Below are 7,576 nucleotides of genomic sequence, written 5' to 3'. Positions count from 1 at the left end.
TTGATACAAATTTTCGTAATTAAGTATAAGTAATAATTGTAATTGCTCAAGAAGCTATTTGAGTAACTAATTGCTAGGGCTAGGATTTTTATGATAATGCTTTTTTTTTGTAGCAACACCCTATATATACGGCATAAATATATTTTCTTTGCGTTTCATTCCATTCTGAGGCGAATAGTGAAAGGTAATAGTGCTTTTTTTTTGCTTTTTTTGGGTGTAAATGCTTTAAAATGCTTATTTTGGGTCAAAAAGGCAGAAATTTTGCTTTTTTGAGGCTTTTTTTCATCGTTAGCGCTTTTTTTTGGTAAAAAATTGGTAAAATTGAAGAAATTAGTTCCCAAAATACAAAAATTTATCAACTTTTTGCACATTTTTGAAAAAAAAAATTTTTTCAAAAAAGATCAGTTTAAAAAAACAAGGGAGAAAAAACTGAAAAATAACAGATTCAGTTTTCATTTTTCAATTTTTATTTCATTTTATTTTTTTTTCTAATTTTTAGTTTCAGTTTTTTCCTTTTTTTTTCATTTTCTTCTTTTCATTCATTTTGGTTCATGTTGTAGATATATTTAAGTGAGGTATATTGCTGGGTTGGAAGAAACCTTCATTTTGATATGTAACAAGGTAGGATTTGATAACGCTTTTTTTTGCTTTTTTCTTACATTTTTAATGCTTTTTTATAGCGCTTAAAACGTGTTTGATAGCGCTTAAAAATCCTAGCCCTACTAATTGCATTTATAATTACAGCGTATGTACGTTGACTGCTTCATGTTAGACCTCATCTATGAATGAAAATTTCTAAGAATTTTTCAACTTTCAGACCAAATATAATAGTGTGCTACGCTTACTAAAAAAAATTCAGAAAATGTTTTCCACTTGAAAATATTTCCATTTAAAGAACAAGAACATCTTACCTATACTCAATATATGTATACGATTAAAATTTACTTACAACAATTTTTGTCACTTTTGACTCATCTTCAAAGAAGAAATTTTTTTCTGAATTTGTCTGAACATGACTTTTTAGCTTTCAAACCTTCCACGATCCACTTAAAATTCAAAATGTAAATTATCCTATACTTTAAGGGTACTCTTTTTTGCTCCTGGCTTTCACTCTGAAGGGTGCTAAGATTATGATGACAGTCTCAAAAATTATCTTTCACCATTCCAAATAATTAAAGCATTAAAGAGGTCTACTCAACATCTGTTGAAAGCTGGAATTTGGTTCATACCTAGTTTTCCACTTTTCAAATCGACTGGTTGAAATTTTGAGTCAATCTGGAGCCTTCGATTAACTTTTGGTTTTTTCTGTTTCGAAAACGAAATCCATAAAAAGGGTCAATGTTTGTCGAAACCATGGCGCAGAATCACAAATACTTTGGGAACTGGACCATTTTTTTCTAAAGCAGGTTAAGCAGGGGCTACAGCGAAAAAACCACGATTTTTTCGAAAATTCTTCCTCCTCGAAGACCCATACTCTCCTTCAAGGGTTTCTTCGGAACCGAAATTTATTCTGCGTGACTTTCAACTCAAAAAGGAAGTCTCCATTGAATTTGATCAAACAAAATCCTCCGACTTTTTTTTACCCTATGATTTTACCTTGGTTCAGTTTCATTTTTCAGATATTGTGCTCGAAATTACGTCAAGAACTTTGAACGATTTTCACAATACTCCCTGTACTAACCACACGATGCTTACATTTTCTCAAGTTTATTCGCGAAATCATCTCTGCGAGAACTGTCTTTTTTCTCAATAATGCTACCGATTCATCATTCAAAATCCCTGCCTTCATCACAGGCTGAAGTTGAACGACGTACAATCTGTAATTATCAGAACACACAATACATGTACCTGGGCAGCTCTCGCATTACCAACCTGTTTTTCGCATTTAATGAGATCTCTCATCAGTACCATCAAAGTCCCAGCTCACGTGTCTAGAATTTATTCGTGTTCTCGAGCTGAAAAAAGGTAATTAACGAGAGAAATTTTTCACTTTTGTATATACCTTGGATAGTACAAACTCTACGTCGAATACGAGAAGAACAAAAATAGCTTCATATTCTATACGTATACGTATCTAGTTACTAGAATTCATTAATTTTTTCGGCATCCAGAGCACACAGCTCATACACGATGCTAACGAGAATTCTCAGTTAACACGTATATAACCTCTCGTATTCATCTTTGGTCATATATCGTAGAAAACGATATGCTATATACGAGGTTCAAATGAAGTTTCCAAACGTAACAACGATAAATTAAGACCTAACTATAATGTAAACACGTTAGGCCTAACTACGTGCGGTATGGAGAAAGGAGAAGAGCAGGGGGAAGAAAATGGAAAGTACACTATATACATGGATTCGAACACTATGTAAAGCGAATTGTCAATTAAAAAACGTTTAAATATTAAGTAAACTGTTTAATTAAATGGTTCGAGGGGTTATGTAAGGATCACTCTCGTTATGTGGAAGAAAAATGCATAGATGGAAAAAAATAGGTACCTACACGAGTTTGAGCTCGTCATCATTAAGTTGTTCGGCTTAAATTTCAATTAAGCTCGGTATCCATATAGGTATTTACCTAATATACCTATACTACAAAATGTATGTATGTGTAAGTATGTGTTACATGTACCTATAGGTTGGTACGAAATCGTACACGCCGCGGAATATCGTTTAATAAATCAACCGGCGAACTAGTGTGCTTGGCATTCGAGAAACAGCGAGTATAGGTAAGGTTGCTCTTGCTCGTGAACCGATAAATAATATTTTAGCCGACGCGCGTGTTGTAAATAAGTCAAAAGTACATTTCAAAAGAATATATTAAAAGTATAGCATACATTTTAAACGCAGAAAGAGTAGGTATCAAATGTACATACATATTCGATGTGTGTAATTTCGCGTTCAGAATCGCATTAAAGCGATTAAACGATTTCAAAAAAAATACTCCTATAGCCTATCCCAAAACCGGGTCACACTAAAGGTGATTTTTACTACCTCCTCCGCCGCCGCATCGAAGCCTTTGAAACCTGGTAAGCGATCGCCAATGGTGTTGTGGTAGGATCCTCTTTGACATCTCGCCACCAATTTTTCAGTTGAAATAATCCTTTGGTGAGGCAACGACAATTCCACACTGGTAAACAAACGGCGAATTTTAATCCACCATAGAGAATTTGGCAGATGTTTTCGCATTCGTGCAGGCCACGCGTTAGGCTGAAATTTTTCCATCTTTGCAGGCCGGACGTTCTGGATGGCACAAAGGAGCAAGGCTCGTAATGCAGTTCGTCTGATTTTCGGTCATTTGAGGGTGATTTTTCGGCGAACGTATCGTGATCTGGGAAAGGTTGGATGTAGGAGTTGCTAGGATTCGAGTCGTAGTAAGGTATGAATGACATAGGTGTACCGGATGGTGCTCTGGGTTCGGGCGAATTTTCTATATGGTTTTGATCGCTATTAGCGACACCTGTAATAATTCAAATGCGTGAAATGAGATGAAAATTTCGTAGAAAATAAATCTCCAAGATGGAAATGAAAATGAAGTAGTGTTTTACTCAGTGTACCTAGTACATATACGCATTCAAAATAAAATATTGGCTTGGTAGGTACCTATGTACTTCGATTCCCCAATGAACTGGGTAAACTAAGATAAAGTACGATGCAACGTGTGAGACTCTTGGGTTAGAAAAGGCAAATACATAATAGAAATTCATGCAAGACGTACGACTACCTACCTACATAATATTATGAATAAAAAAGTAGCTAGAATTTCATTCAAAATGTAGCAACCAAAAAAGAAATTGAAATGTATCTGGATATCCTCGTTAAATTATTCATAAAAGGTACCTAGGTACCTATACAATGATACCTCCTCTGCACAGGAAATTCGAAGTAAAAGGGCAGTTTGAGAGAAAAAGTCAAAAATTTCCACATTTTCAAGTTTTTGAAAAAAATAACCAAAACTCCAATTATGCATATTTTCTGCACTCAAAGGGTGAAGGTCTTGAACTGGATGAGAAAGAATTGAAAGCGCATTCAAAAATATGCCACCAAGAAGAATTTTAGGGGCTAAATTTTATTTTTCAGAAATTTTCGATGAAGCTTTGATACCTAATTCCACATAAAAAAGTTGAAATTTGATCAATATTGAGGCAGAAAATAAAAAATGGTTTTCAACTTTCAAATTCTCAACAAATCAGCGACGGGACCCAAAAAATATTGAAAAAAAATTTTTTTTCGAGTAGGTATCTAATATTTATCCACCCTGTTCATTATTTCATCACTTCAAGCAATTGTGTAATCTCAGCAGGGGCTCAAGTTTTTTATGTGAATTTTCAACGTATTTTATTGAAGAGGTAAAAATTGAATGGGGTTGCTGAAAATTTAGTTTTGGCTTTCTTTTGAGGTATTCAACTGGTTCTGAGGTGTTGGTGATATGAACTTTCATTTCAGTGAACCAAATTTTAGCCAAATCGGAGGTGACAAAGTTGACAAGGTTTTATTGTCAGAATATTTTTTAAAATGTTTGGTCATTTTTTTCGTTTTTTATTATAGATTACTTTGTACTTATGTACTAACAGAAAAATGCTTCAAAGCTCGTCTTTATTTTTTTTCAATATCGGGAAATGTGTCAATATTTTGACACGCTAAAAAACGACTCCTTTTTTTAGGTAATTCTTTTAGTAAGGAGAAAAAATCTGTCGAAATTTTTTTGGACTGTTTTTGAAAATTACCTACGTTTTATTTTTTTTTAAATTTTTCAAAAAGTAGTCACACCTAACTCGAAAAATTAATTAAGTAAGACAAAGTGCGAGACTTTATCAGGAGAGACAAAATGTTGATAGATTTTTTTTATAGACCTCAAAAACTTCTTACCATGATTTGATGCTTCTTAATTTTTTGCTTTATATAGAGCATTAAAAATATGTATTTTGGTTGCTAGAGTTCTTCAAATTTCACTTTTTCCCCTCGGAATTTGAATATTATTCATTCAGATCAAAGAAGCGAAATTTAAACAATAGGTATGTATTTGAAGAACTTCTTTCCAATCAACTAGATTAAAATACAGGCATAGAAATTTTGTCATTATCAAAATCCAGACAAAAAAATAGTAAGTACGTACTGAGAAAAGGAAAACTAACTTCTGAATTCCTGAAGTTTCGAGAAAGTGGGATTTCCCTTGAAGATCAGAGGCAGGCATTAAGCAGAAGATACGAAATTGAAAATTTTAAAAATTAATTTTTCAATTTTATAGTTTTTGAAGTTATTTGTTCAGCAGTAATGTCTCAAACAAGAAGAAAAATGCATAGGTACCTAGGTGATTTAAAAATTAAATTCAGAATTTTTTCAAAATATACATTTCTCTGCTTTGCAGGGTTCCTTTCAACTTTGTAGGTACCAGTTGAATATTCTAAAAAATTAATTCGAAAGTTGAACTTTACGTTTTTGAAAAAAACATACATAGGTATACTTCAAGAAAACATCCTCGTCTTCCTCACCACGAAACACTACTTTTATATTTTGGATAAATATTAAGATAAGCAGGTATGTATAGGAATAGGTCAACAGGTACAAGTATTAAAAACGAATTCAATGTCTCAAAAAATTCACTTGAAACTAGGATTGAAGAATAAGTAGCTCATTCTGAATTATTTGAAATAATTTCCACCAACAAAAAGATTCATAAATAAAAAGATTCACTTGGAGATTGAAGATAAAAAAAAATTTGAAAATTATTTTGAAATTATAATTTTTGAAAATTTTTAAAACAGAAATCGCCGTTTGTCGTTTAGAGTAGATTTTACCTTACGTTTCAGAGGTAAAAGAGGAACTAAGTAGGTGAGTTAAATAGGTACATCTCAAGCCTAGAAAAAGACACATAACACAAAAAACCGACAGAAAAACAAACATTAGATAATGCGTAAACTCGCGATATTCATGTCAGCTTTATGAATTTCAATGATGCAGCATAATTCCGCATCTGGTGCGTATTTAAAAACAGTAATAAGCGCACTTTCACCAAATCAAGCAGTAGGTATTCGAACACATCACATTAGAAACACAAAAAAAAGCAACACATACTAAATACTTCCTACGAGTACTAACAATGCAGAAAATTAACAAAAAATGAGCACAATAATGTGATCTTGAGGTTGGTGAAATGTTGAACTTTCATGGTGCATTTATCTATCATCCAACAAACACAAGTGTAAACACGGTAGGTAGGTACCTATGTAACAATAATGGAAAAACTTTATTTTTTTACTCAGCAAGGTGGGTATATCGAGATGGAATTTTGGAATATTAAACGATCCGTCGGTAATTTAGCTCGTTTTATTTTGTACGATATAATTTATGGCACTTCTTCGCCATAAATATAATTAACCATTCATGTAAATACAAGGCGTGTAATAATACGATGCAAAACATATGCAAATATTTTACATTTTAGACGTATATCGTCGATTACTGCGGTTTTTTTTTATTTTTTCAGGAAAGTGAGGTAAGCAAGTAATTTTTTTCTAATAATAAAAAAAAAAGAAAACAAAATTGGACTTGCAAAACGAAGAAATGACATCTTGAATTAAATACTTATAAGGCTGAGATAGAAAAGCGAAATTCCCATCAGGTTTTGTCGAGTTACTGCAAAAATATGAAATCTTGGTGATGTTCAAAAAGGTGGAACGATTCGCTGAGCAATGGTAGGAATCCAGATTTTAAAGAGGGAATGATATCGAACGTTTACTTGCCCTTTCAATTTTCGAATTGGGCAAATTTTCGAAAAATTCAAATCGAGGAGTAAATAATTTCTTTGGGTACATTGATGGGTACCTACCTAATTGCCTTTATAATTGAAATAAAGTACATATCGAATTGGGAGGCTATATATACCCATCTTACTGTTTCACGTGTCAGAGAGAAGAGGAGGGCGAGAAAAAAATCTATTACCTACATGGGTACAAAAAGTAATAGCTACGGATAATATTTTTGCAGAATAGGGACTAGGGAGTATCAAATACTTGGCCACAACATGCAATGCTCCTATCATGCTTTCCCCCTTCGACTATGGCCACAACCCCTCAAAAAATGCAAAGTATATCATTTTCAATATTTCAATGATACATAGTAAAAAATTTACGATAAGGTATAAGTTGAACTTGCGTTTAGGAATTTCCTCCTCCAAAACGCCAACTTACAAACTCGTTAAGGTCTATTGCAACTTTTTTTATATTTCATAAAAGAGCAACATTTCGCGTTACACAGGTCCCGTAATGACTCTGAGGTAAATATACTTTTGATATGTAGTTTTGGTGGTACGATATAAGCTCGTATGTGTACCATGATAGTCTATGTACATATGTATGTTTCGCCAGGACACCTGATGCTATTTAGTAATGACGTCAGGATGTAATAGTGGCTCTAGCTAGACGATCCCTTTCCAAATTGCTCCGCTGGGAAATCATTTGATTGGAAATAGACGCTTGATACTAGAGCAATACATACATATATGGGTACCACGGACCATAAGTATTGGATTTTGAATTTTGCCTTCGCGTAATGCTGACGACGACGACGACGAC

The 7,576-nt window shown here is 33.3% G+C and overlaps 1 long non-coding RNA gene across 1 annotated transcript; it reads right to left on the bottom strand.

Moving 5' to 3' along the window:
* Nucleotides 1–2,803: 2,803 nt before the first annotated feature.
* LOC135847386 (uncharacterized) lies at nt 2,804–6,227 on the bottom strand. Its single transcript, XR_010559162.1, has 2 exons — nt 6,102–6,227; nt 2,804–3,462 (listed from the first exon to the last, which is right to left on the bottom strand). It is a non-coding gene; the product is annotated as an uncharacterized LOC135847386 (long non-coding RNA).
* Between the last annotated feature and the right edge of the window lie 1,349 nt (nt 6,228–7,576).

This window comes from Planococcus citri, chromosome 5, assembly GCF_950023065.1.
Source record: "Planococcus citri chromosome 5, ihPlaCitr1.1, whole genome shotgun sequence".
Classification (NCBI taxonomy): Eukaryota; Metazoa; Arthropoda; class Insecta; order Hemiptera; family Pseudococcidae; genus Planococcus; species Planococcus citri.
Note: the sequence above shows the minus strand (reverse complement) of the source record. Positions and strands in the feature narration are given on the sequence as shown.